Source organism: Microcebus murinus, chromosome 20, assembly GCF_040939455.1.
Source record: "Microcebus murinus isolate Inina chromosome 20, M.murinus_Inina_mat1.0, whole genome shotgun sequence".
NCBI lineage: Eukaryota > Metazoa > Chordata > Mammalia > Primates > Cheirogaleidae > Microcebus > Microcebus murinus.
In genome coordinates, this window is record NC_134123.1 from 39212889 (window position 1) to 39234851 (window position 21963).

Genomic DNA, 21963 nt, shown 5'->3' on the forward strand with positions numbered 1-21963 from the left:
GATCTGGCTGTGTCCAATCACCCACGAAAGACGGGCAGGCAAGGCGCCGTGTGGATCTGGCTGTGTCCACTCACCCACGGGAGACGGGCAGAGAGGGTGCTGTGTGGATCTGGCTATGTCCACTGACCCACGGCAGACGGGCAGGCTGGGCGCTGTGCGGATCTGGCTGTGTCCACTCACCCACGGGGGACGGGCAGGCAGGGCGCAGTGCGGATCTGGCTGTGTCCACTCACCCATGGGAGATGGGCAGGAAAGGCGCAGTGCGGATCTGGCTGTGTCCACTCACCCACGGGAGACGGGCAGAGAGGTTGCTGTGTGGATCTGGCTATGTCCACAGACCCACGGCAGACGGGCAGGGAGGGCGCAGTGCGGATCTCGCTTTGTCCACTCACCCACGGCCGACGGGCAGGCAGGGCGCAGTGCGGATCTGGCTGTGTTAACTCACCCACGGCAGACGGGCAGGCAGGGCGTAGTGCGGATCTGGCTGTGTCCACTCACCCACGGGAGACGGGTAGGCAAAGCGTAATGTGGATCTGGCTGTGTTAACTCACCCACGGCAGACGGGCAGGCAGGGCGCAGTGCGGATCTGGCTGTGTCCAGTCACCCACGGCAGACGGGCAGGCAGGGCGCAGTGCAGATCTGGCTGTGTCCACTCACCCACGGGAGACGGGCAGAGAGGGTGCTGTGTGGATCTGGCTGTGTCCACTCACCCACGGAAGACGGGCAGGCAGGGCGCAGTGTGGATCTGGCTGTGTCCACTCACCCACAAGAGACGGGCAGGCAGGGCGCAATGTGGATCTGGCTGTGTCCACTCACCCACGGGAGACGGGCAGAGAGGGTGCTGTGTGGATCTGGCTATGTCCACTGACCCAGGGCAGACGGGCAGGCAGGGCGCAGTGCGCATCTGGCTGTGTCCCCTCACCCACGGCAGACTGTCAGGCAGGGCGCAGTCTGGATGTGGATGTGTCCACTCACCCACGGAAGAGGGGCAGGCAGGGCGCAGTGCGGATCTGGCTGTGTCCACTCACCCACGGGAGACGGGCAGGCAGGGCGCAGTGCGGATCTGGCTGTGTCCACTCACCCACGGCAGACGGGCAGGCAGTGCGCAGTGTGGATCTGGCTGTGTCCAATCACCCATGGGTGACGGGCAGGCAGGGCGCAGTTTGGATCTGGCTGTGTCCACTCACCCACGGGAGACGGGCAGAGAGGGTGCTGTGTGGATCTGGCTATGTCCACTGACCCACGGCAGACGGGCAGGCAGGGCGCAGTGCAGATCTGGCTGTGTCCACTCACCCACGAGAGACGGGCAGGCAAGGCGCAGTGTGGATCTGGCTGTGTCCACTCACCCATGGGAGACGGGCAGAGAGGGTGCTGTGTGGATCTGGCTTTGTCCACTGACCCACGGCAGACGGGCAGGCAGGGCGCAGTGCGTATCTGGCAGTGTCCAGTCACCCACGGCAGACAGGCAGTCAGGGCGCAGTGCAGATCTGGCTGTGTCCACTCACCCACGGGAGACGGGCAGAGAGGGTGCTGTGTGGATCTAGCTATGTCCACTGACCCACGGCAGACGGACAGGTAGGGCGCGGTGCGGATCTGGCTGTGTTAACTCACCCACGGCAGACGGGCAGGCAGGGCGCTGTGCGGATCTGGCTGTGTCCACTCACCCACGGGAGACGGGCAGGCAAGGCGCAGTGTAGATCTGGCTGTGTCCACTCTCCCACGGGAGAAGGGCAGAGAGGGTGCTGTGTGGATCTGACTATGTACACTGATCCACGGCAGACGGGCAGGCAGGGCGCAATGTGGATCTTGCTGTGTCCACTCACCCACGGCAGACGGTCAGGAAGGGAGCAGTGCGGATCGGGCAGTGTCCACTCACCCACGGGAGACGGGCAGGCAGGGCGCAGTGCGGATCTGGCTGTGTCCACTCACCCACGGCAGACGATTAGGCAGGGCGCAGTGCGGATCTGGCTGTGTCCACTCACCCACGGGAGACGGGCAGGCAAGGCGTAGTGTGAATGTGGCTGTGTCCACTCTCCCACGGGAGACGGGCAGGCAGGGCGCAGTGCGGATCTGGCTGTGTCCTCTCACACACGGCAGACAGGCAGGCAGGGCGCAGTGCGGATCTGGCTGTGTCCACTCACCCATGGGAGACGGGCAGGCAAGGCGCAGTTGGATCTGGCTGTGTCCACTCACCCACGGGAGACGGGCAGAGAGGTTGCTGTGTGGATCTGGCTATGTCCACTGACCCACGGCAGACGGGCAAGCAGGGCGCAGTGCGGATGTGGCTGTGTCCAATCACCCACGGCAGACGGGAAGGCAGGGCGCAGTGCGGACCTGACTGTTTCCACTCACCCTCAGGAGACGGGTAGGCAAGGCGCAGTGTGGATCTGGCTGTGTCCACTCACCCACGTGAGATGGGCAGAGAGGGTGCTGTGTTGATCTGGCTGTGTCCACACACCCACGGGAGACGGGTAGGCAAGGCGCAGTGTTGATCTGGCTGTGTCCACTCACCCACGGGAGACGGGCAGAGAGGGTGCTGTGTGGATCTGGCTATCTCCACTAACCCACGGCAGACGGGCAGGCAGGGCGCAGTGCGGATCTGGCTTTGTCCACTCACCCATGGCAGACGGGCATGCAGGGCGCAGTGCGGATCTGGCTGTGTCCACTCCACCACGGGAGACGGGCAGGCAAGGCGCAGTGTGGATCTTGCTGTGTCCACTCACCCACGGGAGACGAGCAGAGAGGGTGCTGTGTGGATCTGACTATGTACACTGACCCACGGCAGACGGGCAGGCAGGGCACAGTGCGGATCTGGCTGTGTCCACTCAGCCACGGGAGACGGGCAGGCAGCGCGCAGTGCGGATCTGGCGGTGTCCACTCACCCACGGTAGACGGGCAGGCAGGGCGCAGTGCGGATCTGGCTAAGTCAACTCTCCCACCGTAGACGGGCAGGCAGGGCGCAGTGCGGATCTGGCTATGTCAACTCTCCCACGGGAGACGGGCAGGCAGCGCGCAGTGCGGATCTGGCTGTGTCCACTCACACACGGCAGACAGGCAGGCTCGGCGCAGTGCGGATCTGGCTGTGTCCACTTACCCATGGGAGAGGGGCAGGCAAGGTGTAGTGTGGATCTGGTTATGTCCACTGACCCACGGCAGACGGGCAGGCAGGGCGCAGTGCGGATCTGGCTGTGTCCAATCACACACGGCAGACGGGAAGGCAGGGCGCAGTGCGGATCTGGTTGTGTGCACTCACCCACGGGAGACGGGCAGGCAAGGCACTGTGTGGATTTGGCTGTGTCCACTCACGCACGGGAGACGGGCAGAGAGGGTGTTGTGTGGATCTGGCAATATCCACTGACCCACGGCAGACGGGCAGGCAGGGCGCAGTGCGGATCTGGCTGTGTCCACTCACCCACGGCAGACGGTCTGGCAGGGCGCAATGCGGATCTGGCTGTGTCCAATCACCCACGGCAGATGGGCAGGCAGGGCGCAGTGCGGATCTGGCTGTGTCCACTCACCCACGGCAGACGGTCAGGCAGGGCACAGTGCGGATCTGGCTGTGTCCACTCACCCACGGGAGACGGGTAGGCAAGGCGCAGTGTGGATCTGGCTGTGTCCAATCACCCACGGGAGATGGGCAGAGAGGGTGCTGTGTGGATCTGGCTATGTACACTGACCAACGGCAGACGGGCAGGCAGGGCGCAGTGCGGATCTGGCGGTTTCCACTCATCCACGGCAGACGGGCAGGCAGGGCACAGTGTGGATCTGGCTGTGTCCACTCACCCACGGGAGACGGGTAGGCAAGGCGCAGTGTGGATCTGGCTGTGTCCACTCAAGCACGGGAGAGGGGCAGAAAGGGTGCTGTGTGGATCTGGCTATGTCCACTGACCCACGGCAGACGGGTAGGCAGGGTGCAGTGAGGATCTGGCTATGTCCCCTCACCCACGGCAGACGGTCAGGCAGGGCGCAGTGCGGATCTGGCTGTGTCCACTCACCCACGGGAGACGGGTAGGCAAGGCGCACTGTGGATCTGGCTGTGTCCACTCACCCACGGGAGCCGGGCAGAGTGGGTGCTGTGTGGATTTGGCTATGTCCACTGACCTACAACAGACGGGCATGCAGTGTGCAGTGCGGATCTGGCTGTGTACAATCACCTACGGCAGACGGTCAGCCAGGGCGCAGTGCAGATCTGGCTGTGTCCACTCACCCACGGGAGACGGGTAGGAAGGCGCAGTGTTGATCTGGCTGTGTCCACTCACCCACGGGAGACGGGCAGAGAGGGTGCTGTGTGGATCTGGCTATGTCCACTGACCCACGGCATAGGGGCAGGCAGGGCGCAGTGTGGATCTGGCTGTGTACACTCACCCACGACAGACGGGCAGGCAGGGTGCAGTGCGGATCTGGCTGTGTCCACTCACCCACGGGAGACGGGCAGGCAAGGCGCAGTGTTGATCTGGCAGTGTCCACTCCAGCACGGGATATGGGCAGAGAGGGTGCTGTGTGGATCTGGCTATGTCTACTGACCCACGGCAGACGGGCAGGCAGGGCGCAGTGCGGATCTGGTTGTGTCCACTCACTCACGGCAGACAGTCAGGCAGAGCGCGGTGCGGATCTGGCGGTGTCCACTCACCCACGGGAGACGGGCAGGCAGGGCGCAGTGCGGATCTGGCTATGTCCACTCTCCCACGGGAGACGGGCAGGCAGGGCGCAGTGCGGATATGGCTGTGTCCACTCACACACGGCAGACAGGCAGGGAGGGCGCAGTGCGGATCTGGCTGTGTCCACTCACACATGGGAGACTGGCAGGCAAGGCGCAGTGTGGATTTGGCTGTGTCCACTCACCCACGGGAGACGGGCACAGATGTGGCTGTGTGGATCTGGCTATGTCCACTGATCCAGGGCAGACGGGCAGGGAGGGCGCAGTGCAGATCTCGCTGTGTCCACTCACCCACGGCAGACGGGCAGGCAGGTCGCAGTGCGGATCTGGCTGTGTCCACTCACCCACGGGAGACGGGCAGGCAAGGCGCAGTGTGGATCTGGCTGTGTCCACTCACCCACGGGAGACGGGCAGAGAGGGTGCTGTGTGGATCTGACTATGTACACTGACCCACGGCAGACGGGCAGGCAGGGCGCAATGTGGATCTGGCTGTGTCCACTCACCAACGGCAGACGGTCAGGAAGGGCGCAGTGCGGATCTGGCTGTGTCCAAACACCCACGGCAGACGGGCAGGCAGGGCGCAGTGCGGATCTGGCTGTGTCCACTCACCCACGGGAGACGGGCAGGCAGGGCGCAGTGTGGATCTGGCTGTGTCCACTCACACACGGTAGACGGGCAGAGAGGGTGCTGTGTGGATCTGGCTATGTACACTGACCCACGGCAGACGGCCAGGCAGAGCGCTGTGCTGATCTGGCTGTGTCCTCTCACCCACGGCAGACAGTCTGGAAGGGTGCAGTGCGGATCTGGCTGTGTCCACTGACCCACGGCAGACGGGCAGGCAGGGCGCAGTGCTGATCTGGCTGTGTCCACTCACCCACGGGAGACGGGCTGGCAAGGCGCAGTGTGGATCTGGCTGTGTCCACTCACCCACGGTAGACGGGCAGAGAGGGTGCTGTGTGGATCTGGCTATGTACACTGACCCACGGCAGACGGCCAGGCAGAGCGCTGTGCTGATCTGGCTGTGTCCACTCACCCACGGCAGACAGTCTGGAAGGGTGCAGTGCGGATCTGGCTGTGTCCACTGACCCACGGCAGACGGGCAGGCAGGGCGCAGTGCTGATCTGGCTGTGTCCACTCACCCACGGGAGACGGGCAGGCAAAGCGCAGTGTGGATCTGGCTGTGTCCACTCACCCACGGGAGACGGGCAGAGAGGGTGCCGTGTGGATCTGGCTATGTCCAGTGACACACGGCAAACGGGCAGGCCGGGCGCAGTGCGGATCTCGCGGTGTCCACTCACCCAAGGGAGACGGGCAGGCAGGGCGCAGTGCGGATCTGGCTGTGTCCACTCACCCAAGGGAGACGGGCAGGCAATGCGCAGTGTGGCTCTGGCTGTGTCCACTCACCCACGGGAGACGGGCAGAGAGGGTGCTGTGTGGTCTGGCTATGTCCACTGACCGACGGCCGAAGGGCAGGCAGGGCGCAGTGCGGATCTGGCTTTGTCCCCTCACCGACGGCAGACGGTCAGGCAGGGCGCAGTGCGGATCTGGCTGTGTCCACTCACCCACGGGAGACGGGCAGGCAGGGCGCAGTGCGGATCTGGCTTTGTCCACTCACCCACGGCAGATGGGCAGGCAGGGCGCAGTGCGTATCTGGCTGTGTCCACTCACCCACGGGAGACGGTCAGACAAGGCGCAGTGTGGATCTGGCTGTGTCCACTCACCCACGGGAGACGGGCAAGCGGGTGCTGTGTGGATCTGGCTATGTACACTGACCCATGGCAGACGGGCAGGCAGGGCGGTGTGCGTATCTGGCTTTGTCCACTCACCCATGGCAGTCGGTCAGGAAGGGCGCAGTGCGGATCTGGCTGTGTCCACTCACCCACGGGAGACGGGCAGGCAGGGTGCAGTGTGGATCTGGCTGTGTCCACTCACCCACGGGAGACGGGCAGGCAAGGTGCACTGTGGATCTTGCTGTGACCACACACCAACGGGAGATGGGCAGAGAGGGTGCTGTGTGGATCTAGCTATGTCCACTAACCCACGGCAGACGGGCAGCAGGGCGCAGTGCGGATCTGGCTGTGTTAACTCACCCACAGCAGACGGGCAGGCAGGGCGCAGTGCGGATCTGGCTGTGTCCACTCACCTACGGGAGACGGGTAGGCAAAGCGTAATGTGGATCTGGCTGTGTCCACTAACCCACGGGAGACGGGCAGAGAGGGTGCTGTGTGGATCTGGCTATGTCAACTGACCCACGGCAGACGGGCAGGCAGGGCGCAGTGCGGATCTGGCTGTGTCCACTCACCCACGGGAAACGGGCAGGCAGGGCGCAGTGCGGATCTGGCTGTGTCCACTCACCCACGGGAGACGGGCAGGCAGGGCGCAGTGCGGATCTGGCTGTGTCCACTCACCCACGGGAGACGGGCAGGCAGGGCGCAGTGTGGATCTGGCTGTGTCCACTCACCCACGGGAGACGGGCAGGCAAGTCGCAGTGTGGATCTGGCTGTGTCCACTCACCCACGGGAGACGGGCAGAAAGGGCGCTGTGTGGATCTGGCTATGTCCACTGACCCACGGCACATGGGAAGGCAGGGCGCAGTGCGGATCTGGCTGTGTCCAATCACCCACGGCAGACGGGCAGGCAGGGCGCAGTGCGGATCTGGCTGTGTCCACTCACCCACGGCAGACGGTCAGGCAGGGCGTAGTGCGGATATGGCTGTGTCCACTCACCCACGGGAGACGGCCAGGCAAGGCGCACTGAGGATCTGGCTGTGTCCACTCACCCACGGCAGAGAAGCAGGCAGGGCGCAGTGCGGATCTGGCTGTGTCCACTCACCCACGGGAGACGGGCAGGCAGGGCGCAGTGCGGATCTGGCTGTGTCCACTCACCCATGGCAGACGGGCAGGCAGGGCGCAGTGTGGTTCTGGCTGTGTCCACTCACCCACGGGAGACGGGCAATCAAGTCGCAGTGCGGATCTGGCTGTGTCCACTCACCCACTGGAGACGGGCAGGCAAGGCGCAGTGTGGATCTGGCTGTGTCCACTCACCCACGGGAGACGGGCAGAGAGTGTGCTGTGTGGATCTGGCTATGTCCACTGACCCACAGCAGACAGGCAGGCAGGGCGTAGTGCGGATCTGGCTGTGTCCCCTCACCTACAGCAGACGGTCAGGCAGGGTGCAGTGCGGATCTGGCTGTGTCCACTCGCCCACGGGAGACGGGCAGGCAGGGCGCAGTGCGGATCTGGCTGTGTCCACTCACCCAAGGCAGACGGGCAGGCAGGGTGCAGTGAGGATCTGGCTGTGTCCCCTCACCCACGGCAGACGGTCAGGCAGGGCGCAGTGCGGATCTTGCTGTGTCCACTCACCCACGATAGACGGGCAGGCAGGGCGCTGTGCGGATCTGGCTGTGTCCACTCACCCACGGCAGAAGGTCAGGCAGGGCGCAGTGCGGATCTGGCTGTGTCCACTCACCCACGGGAGACGGGCAGGCAGGGCGCAGTGCGGATCTGGCTGTGTCCACTCACCCACGGGAGACGGGCAGACAAGGCGCACTGAGGATCTGGCTGTGTCCACTCACCCACGGCTGACGGGCAGGCAGGGCGCACTTCGGATCTGGCTATGACCACTCACCAACGGGAGACGGGTAGGCAAAGCGTACTGTGGATCTGTGTGTCCACTCACCCACGGGAGACGGGCAGAGAGGTTGCCGTGTGGATCTCGCTATGTCCACTGACCCACGGCAGACGGGTAGGCAGGGTGCAGTGAGGATCTGGCTGTGTACCCTCACCCACGGCAGACGGTAAGGCAGGGCGCAGTGTGGATCTGGCTGTGTCCACTCACCCACGGGAGACGGGTAGGCAAGGCGCACTGTGGATCTGGCTGTGACCACTCACCCACGGGAGACGGGCAGAGTGGGTGCTGTGTGGATTTGGCTATATCCACTGACCCACGACAGACGGGCAGGCAGGGTGCAGTGCGGATCTGGCTGTGTCCAATCACCAACGGCGAACGGTCAGGCAGGGCGCAGTGCGGATCTGGCTGTGTCCACTCACCAACGGGAGACGGGTAGACAAGGCGCAGTGTTGATCTGGCTGTGTCCACTCACCCACGGGAGACGGGCAGAGAGGGTGCTGTGTGGATCTGGCTATGTCCACTGACCCACGGCAGAGGGGCAGGCAGGGCGCAGTGTTGATCTGGCTGTGTCCACTCACCAATGACAGACGGGCAGGCAGGGCGCAGTACGGATCTGGCTGTGTCCACTCACCCACGGGAGACGGGCAGGCAAGGTGCAGTGTTGATCTGGCAGTGTCCACTCACCCACGGGATATGGGCAGAGAGGGTGCTGTGTGGATCTGGCTATGTCCACTGACCCACGGCAGATGGGCAGGCAGGGCGCAGTGAGGATCTGGCTGTGTCCACTCACCCATGGGAGACGGGCAGGCAAGGCGCAGTGTGGATCTGGCTGTGTCCACTCACCCACGGGAGATGGGCAGAGAGGGTGCTGTGTGGATGTGGTATGTACACTGACCCACGGCAGACGGGCCGGCAGGGCGCAGTGCGGATCTGGCTGTGTCCAATCATCCACGGCAGACGGGCATGCAGGGCGCAGTGCGGATCTGGCTGTGTCCACTCACCAACGGCAGACCGTCAGGCAGGGTGTAGTGCGGATTTGGCGGTGTCCACTCACCAAGGGGAGACGGGTAGGCAAGGCGCAGTGTGGATATTTCTGTGTCCACTCACCCACGGGAGACGGGCAGAGAGGGTGCTGTGTGAATCTGGCTATGTCCACTGACCCAAGGCAGACGGGCAGGCAGGTCGCAGTGCGGATCAGGCTGTGTCCACTCACCCACGGGAGACGGTCAGAGAGTGTGCTGTGTGGATCTGGCTATGTCCACTCACCCACGGGAGACGGGCAGAGAGGGTGCTGTGTGGATCTGGCTATGTCCACTGACCCACGGCAGACGGGCAGGCAGGGCGCAGTGCGGATCTGGCTGTGTCCACTCACCCACGGGAGACGGGCAGGCAAGGCGCAGTGTGGATCTGGCTGTGTCCACTCACCCACGGGAGACGGGCAGGCAGGGCGTAGTGCGGATCTGGCTGTGTCCACTCACCCAAGGGGGACGGGTAGGCAAGGCGCAGTGTGGATCTGGCTGTGTGCACTCACCCACGGGAGACGGGCAGAGAGTGTCCTTTGTGGATCTGGCTATGTCCACAGACCCACGGCAGACGGGCAGGCAGGGCGCAGTTTGGATCTGGCTGTGTCCAATTACCCACGGCAAACGGGCAGGCAGGGCGCAGTGCGGATATGGCTGTGTCCACTCACCCATGGGAGAATGGTAGGCAAGGCGCAGTGTGGATTTGGCTGTGTCCACTGACCCACGCAGACGGGCAGGCAGGGCGCAGTGCGGATCTGGCTGTGTTAACTCACCCACGGAAGACGGGCAGGCAGGGCGCAGTGCGGATCTGGCTGTGTCCACTCACCCACGGGAGACAGGTAGACAAAGCGCAGTGTGGATCTGGCTGTGTCCACTCACCCACGGGAGACGGGCAGAGAGGGTGCCGTGTGGATCTGGCTATGTCCACTGACCCACAACAGAGAGGCATGCAGGGCACAGTGCAGATCTGGCTGTGTCCCCTCACCCACGGCAGACGGTCAGGCAGGGCGCAGTGCGGAATTGGCTGTGTCCACTCACCCACGGGAGACGGGCAGGCAAGGCGCAGTGTCGATCTGGCTGTGTCCACTCACCCACGGGAGACGGACAGAGAGGGTGCTGTGTGGATCTGGCTATGTCCACTGACCCACGGCAGATGGGCAGGCAGGGCGCAGTGCGGATCTGGCTGTGTCCACTCACCCATGGGAGACGACAGGCAAGGCGCAGTGTGGATCTGGCTGTGTCCTCTCACCCACGGGAGACGGACAGAGAGGGTGCTGTGTGGATCTGCCTATGTCCATTGACCCACGGCAGACGGGCAGGCAGGGCGCACTGCGGATCTGGCTGTGTCCAATCACCCACAGCAGACGGGCAGGCAGGGCGCAGTGCGGATCTGGCTATGTCCCCTCACTCACGGCAGACGGTCAGGCAGGGCGCAGTGCGGATCTAGCTGTGTCCACTCACCCAACGGGGACGGGCAGAGAGGGTGCCGTGTGGATCTGGCTGTGTTCCCTCACCCACGGCAGACGGTCAGGCAGGGCGCAGTGCGGATCTGGCTGTGTTCACTCACCCACGGGAGACGGGTAGGCAAGGCGCACTGTGGTTCTGGCTGTGTGCACTCACCCACGGGAGACGGGCAGAGAGGGTGCTGTGTGGATCTGGCTATGTCCACTGACCCACGACAGACGGGCAGGCAGGGCGCAGTGCGGATCTGGCTGTGTCCAATCACCCACGGCAGACAGTCAGGCAGGGCGCAGTGCGGATCTGGCTATGTCCACTCACCCACAGCAGACGGTCAGGCAGGGCGCAGTGCGGAATTGGCTGTGTCCACTCACCCATGGGAGACGGGCAGAGTGAGTTCTGTTTGGATCTGGCTAGGTACACTGACCCACGGCAGACAGGCAGGCAGGGCGCAGTGCGGATCTGGCTGTGTCCACTCACCCACGGAGACGGGTAGGCAAGGCGCAGTGTTGATCTGGCTGTGTCCACTCACCCACGGGAGACGGGCAGAGAGGGTGCTGTGTGGATCTGGCTATGTACACTGACCCACGGCAGACGGGCAGGCAGGGCGCAGTGCGGATCTGGCTGTGTCCACTCACCCACGGCAGACGGGCAGGCAGGGCGATGTGCGGATCTGGCTGTGTCCACTCACCCACGGGAGACGGGCAGAAAGGGTGCTGTGTGGATCTGGCTATGTCCACTGACCCACGGAAGACGGACAGGCAGGGCGCAGTGCGGATCTGGCTGTGTCCACTCACCCACGGCAGACGGTCAGGCAGGGCGCAGTGCGGAATTGGCTGTGTCCACTCACCCACGGGAGACGGGCAGGCAAGGCGCAGTGTCGATCTGGCTGTGTCCACTCACCCACGGGAGACGGACAGAGAGGGTGCTGTGTGGATCTGGCTATGTCCACTGACCCACGGCAGATGGGCAGGCAGGGCGCAGTGCGGATCTGGCTGTGTCCACTCACCCATGGGAGACGACAGGCAAGGCGCAGTGTGGATCTGGCTGTGTCCTCTCACCCACGGGAGACGGACAGAGAGGGTGCTGTGTGGATCTGCCTATGTCCATTGACCCACGGCAGACGGGCAGGCAGGGCGCACTGCGGATCTGGCTGTGTCCAATCACCCACAGCAGACGGGCAGGCAGGGCGCAGTGCGGATCTGGCTATGTCCCCTCACTCACGGCAGACGGTCAGGCAGGGCGCAGTGCGGATCTAGCTGTGTCCACTCACCCAACGGGGACGGGCAGAGAGGGTGCCGTGTGGATCTGGCTGTGTTCCCTCACCCACGGCAGACGGTCAGGCAGGGCGCAGTGCGGATCTGGCTGTGTTCACTCACCCACGGGAGACGGGTAGGCAAGGCGCACTGTGGTTCTGGCTGTGTGCACTCACCCACGGGAGACGGGCAGAGAGGGTGCTGTGTGGATCTGGCTATGTCCACTGACCCACGACAGACGGGCAGGCAGGGCGCAGTGCGGATCTGGCTGTGTCCAATCACCCACGGCAGACAGTCAGGCAGGGCGCAGTGCGGATCTGGCTATGTCCACTCACCCACAGCAGACGGTCAGGCAGGGCGCAGTGCGGAATTGGCTGTGTCCACTCACCCATGGGAGACGGGCAGAGTGAGTTCTGTTTGGATCTGGCTAGGTACACTGACCCACGGCAGACAGGCAGGCAGGGCGCAGTGCGGATCTGGCTGTGTCCACTCACCCACGGAGACGGGTAGGCAAGGCGCAGTGTTGATCTGGCTGTGTCCACTCACCCACGGGAGACGGGCAGAGAGGGTGCTGTGTGGATCTGGCTATGTACACTGACCCACGGCAGACGGGCAGGCAGGGCGCAGTGCGGATCTGGCTGTGTCCACTCACCCACGGCAGACGGGCAGGCAGGGCGATGTGCGGATCTGGCTGTGTCCACTCACCCACGGGAGATGGGCAGAAAGGGTGCTGTGTGGATCTGGCTATGTCCACTGACCCACGGAAGACGGACAGGCAGGGCGCAGTGCGGATCTGGCTGTGTCCACTCACCCACGGCAGACGGGCAGGCAGGGCGATGTGCGGATCTGGCTGTGTCCACTCACCCACGTTAGACGGTCAGGAAGGGGGCAGTGCGGATCTGGCTGTGTCCTCTCACCCACGGGAGACGGGCAGAGAGGGTGCTGTGTGGATCTGGCTATGTGCACTGACCCACGGCAGACGGGCAGGCAGGGCGCAGTGCGGATCTGGCTGTGTCCACTCACCCACGGCAGACGGGCAGGCAGGGCGATGTGCGGATCTGGCTGTGTCCACTCACCCACGGTAGACGGTCAGGAAGGGGGCAGTGCGGATCTGGCTGTGTCCTCTAACCCACGGGAGACGGGCAGAGAGGGTGCTGTGTGGATCTGGCTCTGTGCACTGACCCACGGCAGACGGGCATGCAGGGCGCCGTCCGGATCTGGCTGTGTCCACTCAACCATGGCAGACGGGAAGGCAAGGCGCAGTGTGGATCTGGCTGTGTCCACTCACCCACGGGAGACGGGCAGAGAGGGTGCTTTGTGGATCTGTCTATGTAAACTGACCCACGGCAGACGGGCAGGCAGGGCGCGGTGCGGATCTGGCTGTGTCCACTCACCCACGGCTGACGGTCAGGCAGGGCGCAGTGCGGATCTGGCGGTGTCCACTCACCCATGGGAGACGGGCAGGCAGGGCGCAGTGCGGATCTGGCTGTGTCCACTCTTCCTTGGGAGACGGGCAGGCAGGGCGCAATGCGGATCTGGCTGTGTCCACTCACACACGGCAGACAGGCAGGCAGGGCGCAGTGCGGATCTGGCTGTGTCCACTCACCCACGGCAGACGGTCAGGAAGGGCGCAGTGCGGATCTGGCTGTGTCCACTCACCCACGGGAGACGGGCAGGCAAGGCGCAGTGTGGATCTGGCTGTGTCCACTCACCCACGGGAAACGGGCAGAGAGGGTGCTGTGTGAATCTGGCTATGTCCACTAACCCACGGCAGACGGGCAGGCAGGTCGCAGTGCGGATGTGGCTGTGTCCACTCACCCACAGGAGACGGGCAGAGAGGGTGCTGTGTGGATCTGGCTATGTCCACTCACCCACGGCAGACGGGCAGGCAGGGCGCAGTGCGGATCTGGCTGTGTCCACTCACCCACGGGAGACGGGCAGGCAAGGCGCAATGCGGATCTGGCTGTGTTCACTCACCCACGGGAGACGGGCAGGCAGGGCGCAGTGCGTATCTGGTTGTGTCCTATCACCCACGGCAGACGGCAAGTCAGGGCGCAGTGCGGATCTGGCTGTGTCCACTCACCCACGGAAGATGGGCAGGCAGGGCGCAGTGCAGATCTGGCTGTGTCCACTCACGCACGACAGACGGGCAGGCAGGGCGCAGTGCGGATCTGGCTGTGTCCACTCACCCACGGCAGACGGGCAGGCAGGGCACAGTGCGGATCTGGCTGTGTCCACTCACGCACGACAGACGGGCAGGCAGGGCGCAGTGCGGATCTGGCTGTGTCCACTCACCCACGGGAGACCGGCAGGCAAGGCGCTGTGTGGATCTGGCTGTGTCCACTCACCCACGGGAGACGGGCAGAGAGGGTGCTGTGTGGATCTGGCTATGTCCACTGACCCACGGCAGATGGGCAGGCAGGGCGCAGTGCGGATCTGGCTTTGTCACCTCACCCACGGGAGACGGGCAGGCAGGACGCAGTGCGGATCTGGCTTTGTCCACTCACCCACGGGAGACGGGCAGGAAAGGCGCAGTATGGATCTGGCTGTGTCCACTCACCCACGGGAGACGTGCAGAGAGTGTGCTGTGTGGATCTGGCTATGTACACTGACCCACGGCAGACTTGCAGGCAGGGCGAAGTGCGGATCTGGCTGTGTCCACTCACCCACGGGAGACGAGCAGAGAGGGTGCTGTGTGGATCTGGCTATATGCACTGACCCACGAGAGACGGGCAGGCAGGGCGCAGTGCGGATCTGGCTGTGTCCACTCACCCACGGCAGACGGGCAGGCAGGGCGCAGTGCGGATATGGCTGTGTCCACTCACCCACGGAGACGGGCTGAGACGGTGCTGTCTGGATCTGGCTATTTGCACTGACCCATGACAGACGAGAAGGCAGGGCGCAGTGCGGGTCTGGCTGTGTCCAATCACCCACGGCAGACGGGCAGGCAAGGTGCAGTGTGGATCTGGCTGTGTCCAGTCACCCACGGGAGACTGGCAGAGAGGGTGCTGTGTGGATCTGGCTATGACCACTGACCCACGGCAAACGGGCAGGCAGGGCGCAGTGAGGATCTGGCTGTTTCCACTCAGCCATGGCAGATGGGCAGGCAAGGCGCAGTGCGGATCTGGCTGTGTCCACTCACCCATGGGAGACGGGCAGGCAAGGCGCAGTGTGGATCTGGCTGTGTCCACTCACCCACGGGAGATGGGCAGAGAGGGTGCTGTGTGGATGTGGTATGTACACTGACCCACGGCAGACGTGCAGGCAGGGCGCAGTGCGGATGTGGCTGTGTCCACTAACCCACGGCAGACGGTCAGTCAGGGCGCAGTGCGGATCTGGCGGTGTCCACTCACCCACGGGAGACGGGCAGGCAGGGAGCAGTGCGTATCTGGCTGTGTCCACTCTTCCATGGGAGACGGGCAGGCAGGGCGCAGTGCGGATCTGGCTGTGTCCACTCACACACGGCAGACAGGCAGGCAGGCAGGGCGCAATGCGGATCTGGCTGTGTCCACTCACCCACGGCAGACGGTCAGGAAGGGCGCAGTGCGGATCTGGCTGTGTCCACTCACCCACGGGAGACGGGCAGGAAGGGCGCAGTGCGGATCTGGCTGTGTCCACTCACCCACGGCAGACGGGTAAGCAAGGCGAAGTGCGGATATGGCTGTGTCCACTCACCAACGGGAGACGGGCAGGTAAGGCGCAGTGTGGATCTGGCTGTGTCCACTCACCCACGGGAGACGGGCAGAAAGGGCGCTGTGTGGATCTGGCTATGTCCACTGACCCACGGCAGACGGGCCAGCAGGGCGCAGTGCGGATCTGGCTGTGTCCAATCATCCACGGCAGACGGGCAGGCAGGGCGCAGTGCGGATCTGGCTGTGTCCACTCACCCACGGCAGACGGTCAGGCAGGGTGTAGTGCGGATTTGGCTGTGTCCACTCACCAAGGGGAGACGGGTAGGCAAGGGGCAGTGTGGATCTTTCTGTGTCCACTCACCCACGGGAGACGGGCAGAGAGGGTGCTGTGTGAATCTGGCTATGTCCACTGACCCAAGGCAGACGGGCAGGCAGGTCGCAGTGCGGATCTGGCTGTGTCCAAACACCTCGGGGAGACGGGCAGGTAGGGCGCAGTGCGGATCTGGCTGTGTCCACTCACCCACGGGAGACGGGCAGGAAAGGCGCAGTGTGGATCTGGCTGTGTCGACTCACCCACAGGAGACGTGCAGAGAGGGTGCTGTGTGGATCTGGCTATGTACACTGACCCACGGCAGACAGACAGGCAGGGCGCAGTGCGGATCTGGCTGTGTCCACTCACCCACGGGAGACGGGCAGAGAGGGTGCTGTGTGGATCTGGCTATGTGCACTGACCCACGGCAGACGGGCAGGCAGGGCGCAGTGCGGATCTGGCTGTGTCCACTCAACCACGGCAGACGGGCATGCAGGGCGCCGTCCGGATCTGGCTGTGTCCACTCACCCACGGCAGACGGGAAGGCAAGGCGCAGTGTGGATCTGGCTGTGTCCACTCACCCACGGGAGACGGGCAGAGAGGGTGCTTTGTGGATCTGTCTATGTACACTGACCCACGGCAGACGGGCAGGCAGGGCGCGGTGCGGATCTGGCTGTGTCCACTCACCCACGGCTGACGGTCAGGCAGGGCGCAGTGCGGATCTGGCGGTGTCCACTCACCCACGGGAGACGGGCAGGCAGGGCGCAGTGCGGATCTGGCTGTGTCCACTCTTCCTTGGGAGACGGGCAGGCAGGGCGCAGTGCGGATCTGGCTGTGTCCACTCACACACGGCAGACAGGCAGGCAGGGCGCAGTGCGGATCTGGCTGTGTCCACTCACCCACGGCAGACGGTCAGGAAGGGCGCAGTGCGGATCTGGCTGTGTCCACTCACCCACGGGAGACGGGCAGGCAAGGCGCAGTGTGGATCTGGCTGTGTCCACTCACCCACGGGAGACGGGCAGAGAGGGTGCTGTGTGAATCTGGCTATGTCCACTAACCCACGGCAGACGGGCAGGCAGGTCGCAGTGCGGATGTGGCTGTGTCCACTCACCCACGGGAGACGGGCAGAGAGGGTGCTGTGTGGATCTGGCTATGTCCACTCACCCACGGCAGACGGGCAGGCAGGGCGCAGTGCGGATCTGGCTGTGTCCACTCACCCACGGGAGACGGGCAGGCAAGGCGCAATGCGGATCTGGCTGTGTTCACTCACCCACGGGAGACGGGCAGGCAGGGCGCAGTGCGTATCTGGTTGTGTCCAATCACCCACGGCAGACGGCCAGGCAGGGCGCAGTACGGATCTGGCTGTGTCCACTCACCCACGGAAGATGGGCAGGCAGGGCTCAGTGCGGATCTGGCTGTGTCCACTCACCCATGGGAGACGGGCAGGCAGGGCGCAGTGCGGATCTGGCTGTGTCCACTCACCCAGGGGAGACAGGCTGCCAAGGCGAAGTGTGGATCTGGCTGTGTCCACTCACCCACGGGAGACGGGCAGGCAAGGCGCAGTGTGGATCTGGCTGTGTCCACTCACCCACGGGAGACGGGCAGAGAGGGTGCTGTGTGGATCTGGCTATGTCCACTGACCCACGGCAGACGGGCAGGAAGGGCGCAGTGCGGATCTGGCTGTGTCCACTCACCAACGGAAGGCGGGCAGGCAAGGCGCAGTGTGGATCTCGCTGTGTCCACTCACCCACGGGAGACGGGCAGAGAGGGCGCTGTGTGGATCTGGCTATGTCCACTGACCCACGGCAGACGGGCAGGCAGGGCGCAGTGCGGATCTGGCTGTGTCCCCTCACCCACGGGAGACGGGCAGGCAGGGCGCAGTGCGGATCTGGCTGTGTCCAATCACCCACGGCAGACGAGCAGGCAGGGCGCAGTGCGGATCTGGATGTGTCCACTCACAAATTGGAGACGGGCAGTCAAGGCGCAGTGTGGATCTAGCTGTGTCCACTCACCCACGGGAGACGGACAGAGAGGGTGCTGTGTGGATCTGGCTATGTCCACTCACCCACGGCAGACGGGCAGGCAGGGCGCAGTGCGGATCTGGCTATGTCCACTCGCCCACGGGAGACGGGCAGGCAGGGCGCAGTGCGGATCTGTCTGTGTCCACTCACCCACGGGAGACGGGCAGGCAGGGCGCAGTGCGGATCTGGCTGTGTCCACTCACTGACGGCAGACGGGCAGGCAAGGCGCAGTGCGGATCTGGCTGTGTCCACTCACCGACGGGAGACGGACAGGCAGGGCGCAGTGCGGATCTGCCTGTGTCCACTCACCCACGGCAGACGGGCAAGCAGGGCGCAGTGTGGATCTGGCTGTGTCCACTGACCCACGGCAGACGGGCAAGCAGGGCGCAGTGCGGATCTGGCTATGTCAACTCACCCATGGGAGACTAGCAGGCAGGGCGCAGTGCGGATCTGGCTGTGTCCACTCACCCAGTGGAGACGGGCTGGCAAGGCGAAGTGTGGATCTGGCTGTGTCCACTCACCCACGGGAGACGGGCAGGCAACGCGCAGTATGGATCTGGCTGTGTCCACTCACCCACGGGAGACGGGCAGAGAGGGTGCTGTGTGGATCTGGCTATGTCCACTGACCCACGGCAGACGGGCAGGAAGGGCGCAGTGCGGATCTGGCTGTGTCCACTCACCCACGGAAGGCGGGCAGGCAAGGCGCAGTGTGGATCTCGCTGTGTCCATTCACCCACGGGAGACGGGCAGAGAGGGCGCTGTGTGGATCTGGCTATGTCCACTGACCCACGGCAGACGGGCAGGCAGGGCGCAGTGCGGATCTGGCTGTGTCCCCTCACCCATGGGAGACGGGAAGGCAGGGCGCAGTGCGGATCTGGCTGTGTCCACTCACCCACGAAAGATGGGCAAGCAGGGCGCAGTGCGGATCTGGCTGTGTCCACTCACCCATGGGATACGGGCAGGCAGGGCGCAGTGCGGATCTGGCTGTGTCCACTCACCCAGGGGAGACGGGCAGGCAAGGCGAAGTATGGATCTGGCTGTGTCCATTCTCCCACGGGAGATGGGCAGAGAGGGTGCTGTGTGGATCTGGCTATGTCCACTGACCCATGGCAGACGGGCAGGCAGGGCGCAGTGCGGATCTGGCTGTGTCCACTCACCCACGAGAGACGGGCAGAGAGGGTGCTGTGTGGATCTGGCTTTGTCCAATCACCCACGGGAGACGGGAGGAGACGGTGCTGTGTGGATCTGGGTGTGTCCACTCACCCACGGTAGACGGGCAGGCAGGGCGCAGTGCGGATCTGGCTGTGTCCACTCACCCACGGGAGGCGGTCAGGCAAGGCGCAGTGTGGATCTGGCTGTGTCCACTCACCCACTGGAGACGGGCAGAGAGGGTGCTATGTGGATCTGGCTATGTCCACTGACCCACGGCAGACGGGCAGGCAGGGCCAAGTGCGGATCTGGCTCTGTCCACTCACCCACGTGAGACGGGCAGGCAGGGCGCAGTGCGGATCTGCCTGTGTCCACTCACCCTCGGCAGACGGGCAGGCAGGGTGCAGTGCGGATCTGGCTGTGTCCACTCACCCACGGGATACGGGCAGGCAGGGCGCAGTGCGGATCTGGCTGTGTCCAATCACCCACGGCAGACGGGCAGGCAGGGCGCAGTGCGGATCTGCTGTGTCCCCTCACCCACGGGAGACGGGCAGAGAGGGTGCTGTGTGGATCTTGCTATGTCCACTGACCCACGGCAGACGAGCAGGCAGGGCGCAATGCGGATGTGGCTGTGTCCACTCACCCACGGCAGACGGGCAGGCAGGGCGCAGTGCGGATCTGGCTGTGTCCAATCACCCACGGCAGACGAGCAGGCAGGGCGCAGTGCGGATCTGGATGTGTCCACTCACAAATGGGAGACGGGCAGTCAAGGCGCAGTGTGGATCTAGCTGTGTCCACTCACCCACGGGAGACGGACAGAGAGGGTGCTGTGTGGATCTGGCTATGTCCACTCACCCACGGCAGACGGGCAGGCAGGGCGCAGTGCGGATCTGGCTATGTCCACTCGCCCACGGGAGACGGGCAGGCAGGGCGCAGTGCGGATCTGTCTGTGTCCACTCACCCACGGGAGACGGGCAGGCAGGGCGCAGTGCGGATCTGGCTGTGTCCACTCACTGACGGCAGACGGGCAGGCAAGGCGCAGTGCGGATCTGGCTGTGTCCACTCACCGACGGGAGACGGGCAGGCAGGGCGCAGTCCGGATCTGGCTGTGTCCACTCACCCACGGGAGACGGGCAGGCAGGGCGCAGTGCGGATCTGGCTGTGTCCACTCACCCACGGCAGACGGGCAAGCAGGGCGCAGTGTGGATCTGGCTGTGTCCACTGACCCACGGCAGACGGGCAGGCAGAGCGCAGTGTGGATCTGGCTGTGTCCACTCACCCACGGCAGACGGGCAGGCAGGGCGCAGTGCGGATTTGGTTGTGTTCACTCACCCATGTGAGACGGGCAGGCAAGGCGCAGTGCGGATCTGGCTGTGTCCACTCACCCACGGGAGACGGGCAGGCAGGGCGCAGTGCGGATCCGGCTGTGTCCACTCACCCACGGGAGATGGGCAGAGACGGTGCTGTGTGGATCTGGCTATGTCCACTCACCCACGGCAGACGGTCAGGCAGGGCGCAGTGCGGATCTGGCTGTGTCCACTCACCCATGGGAGACGACAGGCAAGGCGCTGTGTGGATCTGGCTGTGTCCTCTCACCCACGGGAGACGGGCAGAGAGGGTGCTGTGTGGATCTGCCTATGTCCATTGACCCACGGCAGACGGGCAGGTAGGGCGCACTGCGGATCTGGCTGTGACCAATCACCCACAGCAGACGGGCAGGCAGGGCGCAGTGCGGATCTGGCTATGTCCCCTCACTCACGGCAGACGGTCAGGCAGGGCGCAGTGCGGATCTAGCTGTGTCCACTCACCCAAGGGGGACGGGCAGAGAGGGTGCCGTGTGGATCTGGCTGTGTTCCCTCACCCACGGCAGACGGTCAGGCAGGGCGCAGTGCGGATCTGGCTGTGTTCACTCACCCACGGGAGACGGGTAGGCAAGGCGCACTGTGGTTCTGGCTGTGTGCACTCACCCACGGGAGACGGGCAGAGAGGGTGCTGTGTGGATCTGGCTATGTCCACTGACCCACGACAGACGGGCAGGCAGGGCGCAGTGCGGATCTGGCTGTGTCCAATCACCCACGGCAGACAGTCAGGCAGGGCGCAGTGCGGATCTGGCTGTGTCCACTCACCCACAGCAGACGGTCAGGCAGGGCGCAGTGCGGAATTGGCTGTGTCCACTCACCCATTGGAGACGGGCAGAGTGAGTTCTGTTTGGATCTGGCTAGGTACACTGACCCACGGCAGACAGGCAGGCAGGGTGCAGTGCGGATCTGGCTGTGTCCAAACACCCCCGGGAGAAGGGCAGGCAGGGCGCAGTGCGGATCTGGCTGTGTCCACTCACCCACGGGAGACGGGCAGAGAGGGTGCTTTGTGGATCTGTCTATGTACACTGACCCACGGCAGACGGGCAGGCAGGGCGCGGTGCGGATCTGGCTGTGTCCACTCACCCACGGCTGACGGTCAGGCAGGGCGCAGTGCGGATCTGGCGGTGTCCACTCACCCACGGGAGACGGGCAGGCAGGGCGCAGTGCGGATCTGGCTGTGTCCACTCTTCCTTGGGAGACGGGCAGGCAAGGCGCAGTAAGGATCTGGCTGTGTCCACTCACACACGGCAGACAGGCAGGCAGGTCGCAGTGCGGATCTGGCTGTGTATACTCACCCACGGCAGACGGTCAGGAAGGGCGCAGTGCGGATCTGGCTGTGTCCACTCACTGACGGCAGACGGGCAGGCAAGGCGCAGTGCGGATCTGGCTGTGTCCACTCACCGACGGGAGACGGGCAGGCAGGGCGCAGTCCGGATCTGGCTGTGTCCACTCACCCACGGGAGACGG